We start from the raw sequence: 15,738 nt of genomic DNA on the forward strand, positions 1-15,738 counted from the left end.
ACTTCTCTGAAGTCTCTCAGCCCCACTCACCTCACAGAGTGTTTGTTGTGGGGGAGGAAGGGAAAGGAGAATGTTAGCCGCTTTGAGACTCCTTTGGGTAGTGATAAAGCGGGATATCAAATACAAACTCTTCTTCTCTTCTTCCATGTGGCAATGAGATGAGAAAGGAGCTTTCGGAAAGCATGTTGTGGTAGAGGCGTCAGGAACAGGTACTAGCGCATGTGAGTCTTCATACTTGGTGCCTGCCCTACCATTAGGTGCATGGTTGAAAACATACCATTCAATTAAAGCAAAAGAAGAAGAGGAAGAAGAGTTTAGATTTGATATCCCGCCTTTCACTCCCTTTAAGGAGTCTCAAAGCGGCTAACATTCTCCTTTCCCTTCCTCCCCCACAACAAACACTCTGTGAGGTGAGTGGGGCTGAGAGACTTCAAAGAAGTGTGACTGGCCCAAGGTCACCCAGCAGCTGCATGTGGAGGAGCGGAGACGCAAACCCGGTTCCCCAGATTACGTGACTACCGCTCTTAACCACTACACCACACTGGCTCTCACAAGACTTCACCTAAAGAATTGTGGGAAGTGTAGTATGCTGTGCACAAAGCCCTAATCCCAGAGTGAAGAGAATTCTGAAGTCTTCTGACAAAATGTTCTTTAGCTTTTTGGGGGGTGGGTTGTGGGGGATATTCTGATAACTTTCAGGAATACCATAGGAGATACTGGTGTTCACACTGGTTCATTAGAATTTTCTCTGCTTGTAACTATCCTCTGCATGGTGAAAGGTTGCCATATTTCAAACAGTGAAAATCCTGACACAAAAGTCGGCAAAAACGAAACCTATATTTGTTGTGTTGAAGTGTTCACACAAAATGCTAAATTTAAAAGTGTATTAATGCAAATTAAAATATACATGAAAAAATTAACTTGCTGCTACAATGGCATGCTTTGGTGCTTTGTTACTCCTCTGCCCACACCACTAAGTAATGCCTGATATGGTGGACATAACACCCAAAGATGCACTGGTGAAAAACTGCTGCCCATATAGTTTGTTGCAGAAGTACAATGACTGGTTAATGCTAAAAGCCTGAAGCCTGAAAACACCATTGTTTCTTCATTTTGTCACTGAAGACAGGCAGAAGGAAACTGATTGATGGTAAAAGACCATACACAAGGTGCATTGAACATACTTACGCCACAATAAGGGCTTGCCACTTATTCCCCTACCCATCAACCTGCATTTTCTTCAGAAAAGGGGCTAATGCACAAATAAAACTAATAGAAACCATTTCACCTGTTGTCTTTTTGCTGCTGAAACAAAAATAAATAACAAGGTGCCAGAGAGCTCCAAAATGGGAAGCATGCCCAGAGGTGTTTTGATAAGGCAGGAAGCTGCCAGCAGTAATTTCCAGCTGAAAGCCTTCACATTATTTGTAATTTTCAACCCCCCCCCCCAAACCACCCTTTCTTTCCTTGTAAAATAAGACTTATTGCCGGGGGTGGGGGTCAGTTCTGCTTGAAAGGCAGACATTCTGAATTTGAAATCTCCCCTCCCCACTGCTGCCCTTTTGATAACAATGGGGATTTAATTGTTAAAACACGAACAGTATACATAACTGTTTATCACATCATTAGCATCAAGCTGTTAATGTTGTGCATGGCGGAGAGCCTAACCAGCGGAGGATGGTCCATTAGAGCAAGTGGGGAACTGCCACACCAAACTCAGCCTTCCCCCTCAGCCAGCCCCCATCTGCCTGCCTTCTTACTTATTTATAACTAGTCCAGGTGGCCAAAAGTTTCCCTCCCCTCCTATAAAGGCATCTTTCAAATACAGCTGTCCTTTCATAGCCGCTCTGAAGACAGAGGATACATAAGAAGAGTCTGCTGGATCATGCCAAGGACCCAGTTAGTCCAGCATCCCGGACCTGAGTACAGTCATACCTCAGGTTACAGATGCTTCAGGTTGCGCGTTTTTGGGTTGTGCACCACGCTGAACCCGGGAGTACCGGAACGGGTTACTTCTGGGTTTCAGCGCTCACGCATGCGCAGAAGCGCTAAATCGCACTTTGTGCATGTGCAGAAGTACTGAATCGCAACCCGCGCGTGCACAGACACGGCACTGTGGGTTGCAAACGCTGCGGGTTGCAAACGTGCCTCCTGCGTGGATAATGGTCGCAACCTGAGCGCCCACTGTACATTTGAGATTCCCAGCAACTGGCATTCAGTGGAGACAGAGAATGGCAATCATGGCTAGTAGCCATTGGCAACCTTTTCCTCCGTGAATTTGTCTAATGCTTTTTTAAAGCATTAATGGTTGCTGTCACTACTTCTTGTGGGAGCGAATGCCATAGTTTAACTATGTGCCGTGTACTTTATCTGCCTTACTCTTCCACTTCGTTGGAGTTTAGTGTTATGGGGGAGCATTTCTCTATCTAATTTCTCCATACCATGCCTACCCTAGCTGAAAGCAGCACCAGGGAAAGTGTTTAGCTAACTGGCCGAGGGTTTTGTTGTCAGTTTCATACCCTGAATACCTGATTGTGTATGCACATCAGTTTTTAAAAGTTATGCTGTTATGGACCATTCATGTTGACCTATTTATATATATATATTCCTATGCAGTTCAATCTAATTCCAAATTATGTCTTAACAAAATATCAAAGCCATGTCTGGTCTACAAGGAAAGCTTGCTTGCTGGTTTTGTTTTATTGGTTTACTTAATCGTGTATATGCCACCCTTTAGATTTACAGCTTCAGGGACAGATGGCTTAATTAAAAACATAACAAAGATGAACTATTAAAACAGCAGTAGTAAAACATATCAAAACAGTAAAACCAGCAGAGCTAGTAAAATGTTGTCAGTAGCATTAAAGCATGCTTAGGTGACCTTCTGGAAAACATGGGTAAATTAACAGGTCTTCAAGTATTGAAAAGATATCAAGGTTGAGTTTAGGTGGGCCTCCATGAAGAGACCATTCAACAAAAGTTTTAATCCTTTTTTAGAACCAAAACACATGTATTTGGAATTAGAACCAATGCCCATTAATTTCAATGGGTCTATGCTACGTCCATATCCTGCAACATTTTCTCAATGAAAATTGGGATGTCCCATTCCATAATTATAATTATGCTGTTTATACCCCACCCTTCTTACTGGGTTGCCCCAGCACTCTGGGCGGCTTCCAACATTTATAAAAACACAATAAAACATTAAACATTAATAAAACTTCCCTACACAGGGCTGCCTTCAGACCGCTTGAGGGGTTGGATAACTCCATACCCTCCAACATTTCTCTGATGAAAACAGGGACATCCTAAAGAAAAGCGGGACATTCTGGGATCAAAATAGAAGCCGAGATGGCTTCTCTGAATCAGGGACTGTCCCTGGAAAATAGAGACACTTGAAGGGTCTATAAAGTCTGACTGATTTGAGTTTCGGAACAACAAAAGAGCAGCACTCAAAGGCCCTATCTGCACTATACATTTAAAGTAGTATCAGACCACAGTAATGGCTTCCCCACCACAAAGAAGCCTGGAAACTGTACTCTGTTAAGGGGGCTGAGTGTTAGGCGGTCCCTCTTCCCCTCAGAAAGCTACAATTCCCAGTTGCCCGGGAAGAGTGATTGCTTGTTAAACCACTCTGTCCACTGTAGCTCTGTCAGCTCCCTTAACAAACTACACTTCCTAGTATTCTTTGAGAGAAGCGTTTAAAGGATTTAAACCACTGTTTAAAGTGATTTCACTTATTTCAACAGCATCAGGTAAGCTTGCTTAAAATAGCCATTTCATAACATTTTATACAATTATGAAACTGCTAGGTTGTTGTTGTTTTATTAAACTGACGGTGGAGGCAAAGCAGTCATTGTGGCTAGAAGCCATTGATAGCCTTGTCGTCCATGAAATTGTCTAATCCTCTTCTAAAGCTAGCCAAGTTGGGGGCCATCAACCTCTTGGCAAAGGAAGATCAGCATGGCCCCATCCATCGACCAAAGAAGGAGCAACTGCAAGGAACTTGCTTCCCTTCTAGAAAGAAGAACACTCTGCTCCATTTGAGGACATCCCCACCCCTGAAAGGTGGAATATAAAGAAACAAGCAAGCAACCACAGATTATATTAATGAGTCCACGAGTCAAGAATAGCACTACAATCCTTTCTACGGTGTACAGTAGTAAGGCTTTTGGGCATTTTACTCAGTTTTGTCCCATTTGCATACAAATTAGAATAATAGAAAGAGAGTGTTGGAAGGGACCCCATGGGTGTGTGTGTAATCCAACCCCTTGCAATGCAGGAATCTCAACACACGGCTCCCCATCCAATTTGAATCCATACCAGACCCTGCTTAGCTTTGCAAATGTGCTAGCAGTTTTATTGCTTCACCACTAGGATTAATATAAACTATAACTTTCGTTTTCATAATGTGAACATCATTAATGTGGCTTTGGTTTCAGCTGCTCCAGTGCAGCTGGTTATCTTTTTAAAAAACTAGCTGCGAAAGGTTTTCAATAGCAAAAGCACAGGTCTCAAGAAAAGGAGAGAAAGCTAGAGTGCAAGCAATTTTCTTGCACTGTCCTTGGATGACTTTAATCTCTTATGCTTATGCTAATTACATAGTCGACAAATATGTGGATTAGTCATAAATGGCATCATATTTTGTGTATATATCATAGATTACTTTCCCAAGTATTGCATCAGACTATGTGATTTTCTTCATTAAAAAACAGAACAACTTTCAAGTCTGATACTTTAAAAGTACATATGTAGGCCAGATTTTTCTAATACCAAACATCTGGGAGGTTTTCGATAAGGATGTTTCAAAGAGAGATTAGGGTAATATAGCCCAATATTTCCTCCCAAAGTGGCACATCAGCTGTTTTGGATTTCTCTTTCACTTCTGTCTTCAAGCAGAAAGCCCTGGTTTAATTCCTGGCATCTCCAGTTAGGGCTGGGAGAGGCCCCTGGCTGAAACCATGGAGGCTGCTGCCAATCAGTGTAGACAGTGCTGAGCTAGGTGAACCAGTGATTTAAGGGTCTATATTCCAAAATACGGTTGTCCTTTACTAACAGTCCCACCCCATCTGTGCATTATAGAAACCCAGCACCAGTCCTCCTGTAACCCATGTTTTGAGTCACCTTTGGGAATGACTCAGTTAACCTGGCCCATATTTGGATCCTGTCAACATTTATTACTGAGGTCAGATTGCTATCAGCAATGGAAACTCCCTTCACTCATTTGTGGCAGTGAACACCAAAGTTGTGACTAATTACTAATTTACGCTGAAAAATGCTGACTTGCCTTTAACATCAGTGAGACTGAAGCATATTTTTCATTTGCTCTCCTGAATGTACATCTCATGCTAAGTTTACAGAAGTGTTCATGGCACCCCATGGAGCCAGTGCCCGAAGGGTAAGAGAGATTTCTAGTTCTTCCTGTTTGATTCTGTTGCTCTTGGCCACAAGGTTTCTTTTGGATTCGGAGCATGACTTGGAGTGTTTTAGCTTTCAGATTCACTACATACAATTTGTTTGCCCCATCAGTTTTGAAATTTCGTAGGATTCCTCTGCCCCCTTTTGATTTTTTAAAAATTTCCAAACACCCAATTTTTCTTCGGTATGATTATACAGAGAATATTTTCATATTGCTGATGTATGTTGTGGTTGGTTTTTTTTAGCACAACATGCTAATTTTGCTCATATGCTTTTCTTTTCTTTTTGCCATACTGAGTGTGGTTGTTGTGCTGGTTGGGGACGACTCGTGGCACTCTTATAACCTGTGCCACTCCTACCAAGCCCTTCATAAAAAAGCTGCTCCCATTTCATTGCATAACCACCTACACAGGGAGTCATGGCAAGATTTATTAGGAAAACCATTAACTCTCATGTGCAACACTATGCCTCTCTCATCTCATATCCACGCACAAGAAAACACGGCAGATTTCCTATTTGGAAATTATAAGCCTTCGGAGGAGTGCAGTCCTGTCAGCAGAGTCAAATAACACAGATGTAGTCTAGAGAGTTAAGAAACTGATAATATTGTTACATGCCAACCCCATTCTCTGCCGAGTGGTAGCAAGATTTGTGTGTGTGTGTTGCTTACCCAGGGTTGTGTTTCCATTGTAAAACTGAGGCACAGCAGAGACTGTAGTGTCTTTAAGATATATGATTTTATTTACACATATATACCCTTGAGCCTTGATGGAAGTACAGTGGTACCTCGGGTTACATACACTTTAGGTTACATACGCTTCAGCTTACAGACGCTTCAGGTTACAGACTCCGCTAACCCAGAAATAGTACCTCAAGTTAAGAACTTTGCTTCAGGATAAGAACAGAAATCGTGCTCCGGCGGCACGACAGCAGCAGGAGGCCCCATTAGCTAAAGTGGTGCTTCAGGTTAAGAACAGTTTCAGGTTAAGAACGGAGCTCCGGAACGAATTAAGTTCTTAACCCGATGTACCACTGTATTGCAGAACATTCCATCCCTAGATAGTCTCTTCTTGCTTCTCCCATGGCTTCAGCAAGTTTGGGTCCAAAGCAGAAGCCAGCCACGCTCCCCACTCTCTGGGTGCAGCACCTGCCAGCCAGCCTGCAATGAGTGCTGCCTGTCCTTACTTCTCACTTTTTCAAAAACCTTCTGCAAAAGGATATTTTTTTTCCTGTGGTGACATCACACCCCTGTAACCCTGACAACCTCCCCCTCCCAATTTTACTGTCTCTGTTCACAGAAGGACAGCATTTGCATTCTCAATCGCTCTTAATGGCCCGGTACTCTGATCCCTTTGTTCCTTAATGGCCCCTCTATTAGCCATCTCTTGAACAGGAAAACCCGGTATAGCCTGTATTTCTACACTGCACCTGGCATCTTCCTTTAATAGTCCAAATGTTAGCCAAATTATAATATTTACTCAATTTAAGAATTTAGGAGGATCTGCCCCCTCCAACTCATAACAATTATTTACTGGATAAGCTGAAAAAAGGGGGTAACTTGAGGAGAAATAAATACAGTCGTACCTTGGTTTTCGAACAGCTTAGTTCTCAAATGTTTTGGCTCCCAAACGCTGCAAACCCGAAAGTGGCAAACTATTTTTGGAAGCCGAAAATCCGATGGGGTTTCCGGGGCTTTCGATTGGCTGAAGGAGCTTCTTGCAGCTAATCAGAAGCCACGCTTTGGTTTCCGAACGTTTTGGAAGTCGAACGGAAGTCGTCTGAGGTCAGGAGAAAACTCATTCAGAACTACTTTTCTTCTCAGCTGTCAAATCTCAATGGTCTTCCTCACTGACTACCAACTCCCATTTATTAGAACTGCCAACCATTCAGAGTCTCTCAGTTCCTTAAATCACACACTGAATGTTCTATGCCAGGGAGGTTGAGCCCACAAGGCTCTGGGCAACATTAAAAAAAAAACCCTCTTAAAGCCTTAAAAATCAAAGTCTGATTATTGGTAACATGTAGTTAATTATTTACATAAATGTTTATTAGCAATATTGGTTCTGCTGCATACATACACGTTTGTTTACAGAAAAATACCAATTAAATATTAATATTAAATATATTGCAAACACTTTAATTTACAAGATGGGAGAATCGTATATTAAATATATGGACGTTGAATGCTAGTTTTTCTTTCATCTTACTGCTATTATGAGGATATCAGCATTCCCAACAGTATCAAGCCTGTGTGTTAATATTTGTCTTATTAGATACATGATATTTTCAATATTTGTAGAGCACTGAAAATGGGAGTTATTTAAGGTAGTTTAATATTTAATATTTAAACTATCACCAACACCACTTTACCCATCTTTTGCAAATAGTGTATATCCTCTTTTGCTGTTGAAACATAAAAAGTTAGCTGCTAAGAAGCCAGGAATAATAAAATGGGCATTTTTTTATTTGGTTATATTCACTCCTGTATCATGGTCCTTATTGGGATATTATTTCTTATGCTGTTCTTAAGTATCATGGCTAACAGGGTAAGAATTCAGTGTGCAGCTTCAGTCTACCATCACAGGCCCATTGCATAGTAAGGTTACATTTAATGACATAAGTGGAATCTATGGTAACTCTGTGGGCTGCTTATGGTTGCATTAAGAACTGTATTCTTCATTGTACTCCCTCTTCAGTCCAAGTTTATTTTGTACCTTATTATTATTATGATTACTTTTGCTGAAGGGCTCTTCACATGCAAAGTTACACCCATTTAAAGAAAGGTATGTTTTTTCATCAATTAAGTCAAACTGGAACAACAGGCCACGCAGAAACTCTTTGGGCTTGATCTTGCAAAGACTTATGATTTGCTAATGCATTATGCAAGAGATATGCAGTAGGATGAAGAGCGTGGTTAATAGATCAGGTGAAGCAAAGGTAACAAGCAGCCTCTATCTGATCTGCTGAATTTTGCTCCTCCCCCTCAGGCTTGCATAAGAAGCAAAGTTAAGAGCTGCTGCAAGAGGATTGGATTAAAACTCAAAATGACCTAGACAATTACAAATTGATTACATATTAGAAGAGACTAAATGTAGTCTCTTAAAATATGAGAACAGTGACTCTGCAGTGCTGTTGCCCTAAAGGGGGGATAGGCAGGGGAGAAGACAAATCTGTTTCTCATGTATTCATAGGTCAATGCAATCCAATGGGAAAATACATAATAAACACATGTTATTGAATGTGCTACCAGTTAATTCAGATAGCTACTACCCACAATTTTCAATCAAGTATAATTCCATGGTTGCTTCTTAAGCCCATTTAGCTGGAAACACATAAGTTCCATTGGCCTTAGACTAATGTCTGAATTGGATATGAAGAATCTGGTGACCACTGGATAATGTTAGACTCCACTGAATATGCTATCTGGAACTGATGGGACTTGGTCAGGGATGAAGGGAGCTGTAGTCCAGCAACATCTGGACATCCTCATTTCTGCTCTGAATAAACATGGTTAGAATAAGAATGAAAAGGACCAACAAACGCCAGTTATCTTATGATGGCAACTGCCCATCATAAACTTATATTTGTATCTTAATACATCACACAGAAGTAGCCATTCCAGATGTTACTGGACTCTAAATCTCACAAGAAGCCAGCACAGCTAATGGCCAGGGAAGATGGGAGCTAGAGTTCAGCAAGATCTAGAGGGGTGTGTGCTGGATATCCCTTGCTTCATAGGCTCCTTTGGGAGAAAGGTTGGGATATACTGTAAATTAAAATAGTAACAATGAATTTAGCTGAATTAGTCCACTGTTCAGATTTTGGGCACCCACCTCATTTTAACCAAAGGCCACCTCTTTCCAAATGAGTGCCTTTCATCAGCTGAGACAAGAACTTCACTTGAGGTCTCGCCAATGGTAGCCTGGCCACAGCTATCCATCAAGGACTGACTACTGTAATATGCGAGGCTGCATTTGAAGGGCATTCGGGAATTACAGTTACTTTAAACACAGCTGTCAGGATACTGATTGGGACTGGTTGATGGGAATTTATCTCACTAGTGTTGAAAGAACTTCATTAGCTTCCAGGCTGTTTCTGTGGTGCTGGTGCTTGCACTTAAAACCCTCTATGACTTAGGATCCAGGTCTTGAAGGCAGGCTTTTGTAACAACAACAACAACAACAACATTTGCATGCTGCCCATGTGAATGGGTTGCCCCAGCCACCATTGAGTTCCTCCAGGTGCTGGTAACATCCAAAATAGATAGGTACTGAAAATCTCAGCAATGGGGGTAATGATGAGGGAAATGCTCTCTAGCGTGTAGAATCCATTTAGGAAAAGTCTGGGTCCTGCTTGCAGGCTTCTCATCTGGTCAGCCACTGTAAGAACAGGATACTGGACTGGATGGGTCATTGGCCTGATCCCACAAGAACTTTTTATGTTCTCGTACAGAGTGGAGGATGGCTAATCTTATGTGCTTTTATTAGCATTTCAGACTGTTAATAGTTTGTACCTGTTGTCTCTGCTGCTTTTTATTTGCTGCTGCTTTAAATGGTTTTTTTTTATTCTTACTACAGCGGTACCTCGGGTTACAGATGCTTCAGGTTACAGACGCTTCAGGTTACAGACTCCGCTAACCCAGAAATAGTACCTCGGGTTAAGAACTTCGCTTCAGGATGAGAACAGAAATTGCGCAGCGGCAGTGGGAGCTAAAGTGGTACCTCAGGTTAAGAACAGTTTCAGGTTAAGAACGGACCTCCAGAACGAATTAAGCTCTTAACCCGAGGTACCACTGTATTCATATGAGCTGTGTTGAAGCTGCTGGAGGCAAAAGCCTGCCAAGATACATACGGTATAAAACAAATAAGTGCAGGCGACCTTCTTGTGTTGCACCACTTCAGACCAACTGCAGTTGTCATTTCACCGGTCAGCAGTACCCATAGCCATTTCCTGGTTGTCATGAGGGGTCTACGTGCAAGAGCTGTTCAGCCACATCCTTCCTGCATGCGCACTTCGCAGTGCAGTATTTAATATGCCCAAGAGCATCCCTTTGAATCTTGCCTTCCCGCCTTGGCCCTGTTGTTATTGCAATCCTATTTCTGCCTTCCCAGAAGCCAGGGCTCCACGGAGTTCAGGGGGAGCTTACACCCAACCGCAGAAAAGGCAGCTTTTAAGACTGCAGCCCCGCGTTATTAATAACAATTAAGCACAGCTGCTTCGCTGTTCCCCCACCCCGCGCGATATACACAGCCACAGTTTTTGCGCCCCCCCCCCCCAAAAGGGAGTTCAGCTGATCTTTCTCCTATGCGTAGAACGGCAGCCTCAAATCCCCCCCAGCTCCGCGCATGCTTACTTGGAAGCCCACCTCGCGCTCACTCGCGGGGTGTTTCTGCTTCTTCCAAATTAGGACGGCAGCCGCGGCAGCTTTTCCTCAGAAGAGTTTCCCGCCCAAACCGCCCCCTGCCTCGCGCTGGGCGGGCCTGAGGGCGGGCCGAGGAGCGAGGGGGGCCGGGCCGCGCGCGCCTCTTTCCCTTCCCCTCGTTTTCTCCTCATGCCCGCAAAGCTGTTGTTGCCGCCGCCGCCAACACGGCTTGAGCTGGCGGGATGGAGAAAGGAGGCGGTGGGTGTCGCCCCCCGTGAATTCTTCCTCAGTCGGTAGGAGAAGCAGCAGGAGGAGGAGTCTGTGGTGCCAACGGGTATGTTGCCGTCCCTTCAGTCTGCACGTCCCCAGACCCGCCTGAGGGAAAGCGAGAATAGGCTTTGCAGCTTCCATGAACGCTCATCCCGGCGGGAGGGATGGTGCTACTGTCCCCTCCGCCTTTTTTTGCCTTTTAAAATCGGTTCTAAATTCAGCTTTCCTGAAACTTGTCTCTCCCCCCACCCCTCTCTTGGCTGGCCGGTGATTATTTTACCATGGGTATAATATGAGATCCGTATCATCAGCCGCGAGGGAAAAGCGCTCTGTACATGGTCAGAGGCGTCTTTGGTCTCTCGCTCAAGGCAGAATAGACTAATTCCTCTTGGTTGAAAGCAGAAGGTATGAGCTTGGAGGTAGGGATGCCAAGGCAGGAGTTTGCGTTTTTCGTGATTCAAGAGGAGGTCCCTGCTTCCTTTGTGGTGGAAAGCGTTCTGGGCATGTTCAGAGGCACTGTCGTCTTCCAGTATTTTTTGCGCGTTTCGGCAGACCTGTTAACGCAAAATAAATTATGGGGCAGAGCCTTGGGGTGGGGAAGCTTTTAAAGCCCAAGGCTTTGGGGGGGGGGGGCACATGCCAGTGGTTGGCAAACCTCGAGGGAAATGTGAGCTGAGCAAAGAATGTGAATTTTTACCTCGGTATAGCAGGCCAGCTTGCTACACATGCTTGAACACTTCTGTTTATCCTCCATCCATGGAAGCAAGAGGCGTTATCAGAGTTCAAGAGCCAGTGCGGTGTAGTGGTTAGAGTGTTGTACTGGGGAGACCAGGGTTCAGATCTCCACACAGCCATGAAGCTCACTGGGTGACCCTGGGACAGTCACTGACTCTCAGCCCTAACCTACCTCGCAAGGTTGTTGTTAGGATTAAATAGGGAGGAGAACTGTGTGTATAACCTTGAGGTCCTTGGAGGAAAGTTGGAACAGAAATGTAAAAGTAAGTAAATAAAATGCTCCGGCCAGGGTGAAAGAAAAAGAAAAAGGGTGGAAAGCAGGGCCAGGGGAAGAGCCTTGGAGGGCCACATTCTGCCTGTGGGCCTGAAAGTCTCCACTCCTCATTTAAGTTTTGTCAGTAGGTGAGTTAAAAGCAGAGTGTCTTAATGGTGTAGCAGCTGAATTCATTGAGGTGGCAGTGTGAGGGCAATATGTTCACAGGTTGAAACCTGGTGACTATGGCCTAAGTGGCACAATCCTGCTTTTCTGAGCCTATATGTGGAGGAGAGAGATGGAGAATGTCACAAAGTAATTATTTCCCAGCCCACATTTGACTATTAGCATCTTTGGCAGGGTGCCCAGCAGGGCATCATATCTCATGGAGTCTCCATTAGATGTGCACTTGATGTACCGGTATTTTGCTTGCCAGATCACCCCCGTCCCCAACCCTTTAGCCAGATTTCTGTTAGGTCCCTGGGGCATTAACAGCAGTCAAACATGTTGGACTTCCATGGTCTCTGTTCCACTCTCTTCCCTCACCCTGCTTGCTGTTTTCCCAAAGCCATGCCATGCCCCTCTGTGCTTCTAGTCATTGCCCAGCTGTTGAAATCTAACAAAGGCTTAAAAAAACTTCATTTTTTTCCCTCCCACAGAAGATATCTGTCCTCACCCAGCATTTTGGGGGGGGAGTGGGGGGAGGAGGAGAGATCTTACCAATTGGAAATCATGTAGCTGCAAGGCTAAAATCCAGGACTCTGAAAAAGCAAGTACTGTACTATTATAGATGCCCCATATTGTTTATTTTAATAGCTTGTGTCTCATTCCAAAGCATTCCAGTTGATGTAGATTTCAAAGCTCAGGAGTGTACCTTATTTTTTGTTTTATTTTTTGCAGTTTTGATCCTTGGGCATTTTTTAAGTGGTTGAAGATATTAAGCCAATTTTCTTCTCTTTCCCAGCAAGCCTGGTTATCCCCTCTGCCTGCTTCATGCTGCTTGTGTGTGCCTTGGCTCTTGCTATTTGGCACTAAGTACATGCATTTCCTTTCTGTGTAAATTCTTTTACTTTCATGGTGTGTGCGATTTGGTTTACTTTGCAGAAGCTTTGGAGAGAAGCAGAGAAATACTTGTTTTGATCCCTTGGAAACCTCTCTCCTTCTGCAGCCATAGCATTTTACATGGTTTTTTTTTTAGCAAATACGTATTTTTAGTTTGGTGGGCTGTTGATAGCCACTACTTTTATCTCATTTCTCTCCACACCAATGTACGCCCCCAAACCCTGAAAGTGCGAAGTTTTTCTCCCTCTCCCCTCTCCATTTCCCCAGCAATTAGGTCTGTGTTGTTGGAATGCTCCTTTGGGCTCCTGTAAGAAGGCAGGCTTCCTGCTTTCTTGTCCAAATATTCAGTGGGGAACATCTCGTCCGGAGCTCATGGAACAAGTGAGCAAAGCTTGCTGGTTTAATAAGGAACAGGGAAAAAGAGAAAGAGATGACCAGAATTATATGAACCTTTTAAAAAATCAAAACAGAAATTGAGTACATGCACGTACTTGGAAGCAAGAGCTAGAAAGGGCTAGAAGAGCAGGCATCTCCAAACACCCCTATTGTACCTAAAATGGAATGTAGATTCCCTGGTTCTGCACCCAGAAGCTGATTTCAGCAGGTACTGTGCCTCTGATCACTTTGATGTTCTTGTGCTTCTTCAATAGTTATGTGTTGTTTTTTCAGATATTTGCTGGTTTTCAAAGAGAGATTTTCCTGTTATGTTTGAAGTAGCTAATTGGGTAGCAAAACACTGATGAAACAGGATGACTTAATGCTCTTGTAATGATTTTTTGCTGCTCTGCTTCTTCTGTACTAACAGAATCTGCTTATTTGAACAGTCAAGAGCCATAGTGTGTTATGTATATGAATTGACATATACTGTCCTGGGAATTTCATTCCTTAGATAGCATCATTATTTTAAGTTCCCATTAAGGAAGGTTTAATTATCCATTTATAAAATAGGCTTTGCACTGAAATGATTTAGCTTGAATAGAAACAGGTTCACTAGTAATCACAGTATATATTTTAGACTAATAGATTCTTTTTTAATCTATGAGGTGATTCTTCTCACCTTTTTCTTTTTTTAATCTCTCTTGAAAATATTAGGCCTTCTAAAGAGAAGCTTCAGTAATAAATGTTTGTATTCAACAGCTTATTCCTGATTATGCACACTTTTCACTCGAGTGGAATGGACCATTTTGGATGTGTCTTCTCCAGGCTGAAGTGACATCCTGCCTGAATTTGTCAGTGTGCTCTCATATTTTAGGCATGTGTAGCTCTTCACACCTTTCATGTGTTGTTGGTCTACAACACCCATTATCCCTGACTATTGGTTATGCTGGTTGGGGCTGATGGGAGTTGGAGTCCTACAACATCTGGAGAGCCTCAGGTTTCTCACTTTTGGTTTAGCGTGACATGCAAACATACCCACTGTCTTTGGGTTACTGAGCAGCCCTATGGTATCCAGCAGCATAATTATTTGTGCCTTCAAAGTTAAAACATGTTTTGGTACTTTGCAGTCAGGTAGAGTTGCCTCATCAGGGACGCGGGTGGCGCTGTGGGTTAAACCATAGAGCCTAGGACTTGCCGATCAAAAGGTCGGCGGTTCGAATCCTCATGACAGGGTGAGCTCCCATTGCTTGGTCCCTGCTCCTGCCAACCTAGCAGTTCGAAAGCACGTCAAAGTGCAATTAGATAAATAGGTACTGCTCTGGCGGGAAGGTAAACGGCGTTTCTGTGCACTGTTCTGGTTTGCCAGAAGCGGCTCAGTCATGCTGGTCACATGACCCGGAAGCTGTACGTCGGCTCCCTCGGCCAATAAAGCGAGATGAGCGCCGCAACCCCAGAGTCGTCCACGACTGGACCTAATGGTCAGGGGCCCCTTTACCTTTACCTTAGAGTTGCCTCTGTGCCTTCCTAATTAGAAAACACCCATTTACTATTAATAGTGGTTGACACATATTTTGCCTCTATGACTTGTAGGCCAAAATGGCTATATCGGGGGTAACCATCATGGTGTCCTTCAGATGTTGTTGGGCTAAACAACTCCCATTAGCCCTGGCCAGCAGGTAGAGTGGTCAAGTATGATGGAAACTATATCCCCACATCTTCTGGAGTACAACACAGTGGCTAACCTTGGCATATAGGTTGGCTTGCAAGGCTGTGCATCTCAAACAGCTTCTTGAAAGATGAGCTCCTTTTGTAACAGGACTGTGTTCCATGACAGTGGGAACAGGGATCAGCCCATGATGTAGGGGCCTAGGGTTAAGTTCAGTAATGTTGTTAGAGTACTAAGTTTGTGGTGCGAAACATCCAAAGCTGCAGTTCCTGACAAACATACCTGGAAGCTAGCCCCACTGATGTCAATGGCACTTTCTTCTGAGTACATAGGATTACACTATTAATCTAGGATTGTATTTCTTCCCCATCTACCTGGGAAAATACTGATGTTAAGTGCTTACTAGAGGTATGCATGCAGTCAACTGTCAAGCTGGCTATTTCAAAATGAAGTGCAGTTTCTCAACTCTGCAGCCAGCTGCATAGCTAGCCACTCAGGTGCCAGGGCAGGGTGCGCCACGGAGCCTACAATGAGTCTGTCTGCCGCATCCCCCTCAGCTGTAGGGTAGCTGAGGGGGAGGCATCGGGCAGACAC

At 43.7% G+C, this 15,738-nt stretch overlaps 1 protein-coding gene and 1 long non-coding RNA gene across 7 annotated transcripts in view; one reads left to right on the plus strand and one right to left on the minus strand.

Annotated features, from left to right (window-relative positions):
- Nucleotides 1-7,441: 7,441 nt before the first annotated feature.
- LOC310663992 lies at nucleotides 7,442-10,891 on the minus strand. The gene is made up of 2 exons (XR_014504724.1): nucleotides 10,772-10,891; nucleotides 7,442-8,915 (listed from the first exon to the last, which is right to left on the minus strand). It is a non-coding gene; the product is annotated as an uncharacterized lncRNA (long non-coding RNA).
- A 14-nt stretch (nucleotides 10,892-10,905) lies between these two features.
- LOC310663962 (ankyrin repeat and fibronectin type-III domain-containing protein 1-like) overlaps nucleotides 10,906-15,738 on the plus strand; it is a 328,708-nt gene continuing 323,875 nt past the window's right edge. For 2 of the 6 annotated variants that reach the window (XM_083412403.1, XM_083412405.1), the window contains exon 1: nucleotides 10,908-11,114. The gene's annotated coding sequence lies outside the window, so the exon portion shown is untranslated. Of the gene's footprint in view, nucleotides 11,115-15,738 lie in introns of all 6 variants that reach the window. The other 4 variants (XM_083412404.1, XM_083412400.1, XM_083412402.1 and 1 more) reach the window with 4 other exon arrangements.

The sequence above is a fragment of the Podarcis tiliguerta genome, assembly GCF_965153285.1.
Source record: "Podarcis tiliguerta genome assembly, chromosome: 14".
In the NCBI taxonomy this organism is placed as follows: Eukaryota; Metazoa; Chordata; class Lepidosauria; order Squamata; family Lacertidae; genus Podarcis; species Podarcis tiliguerta.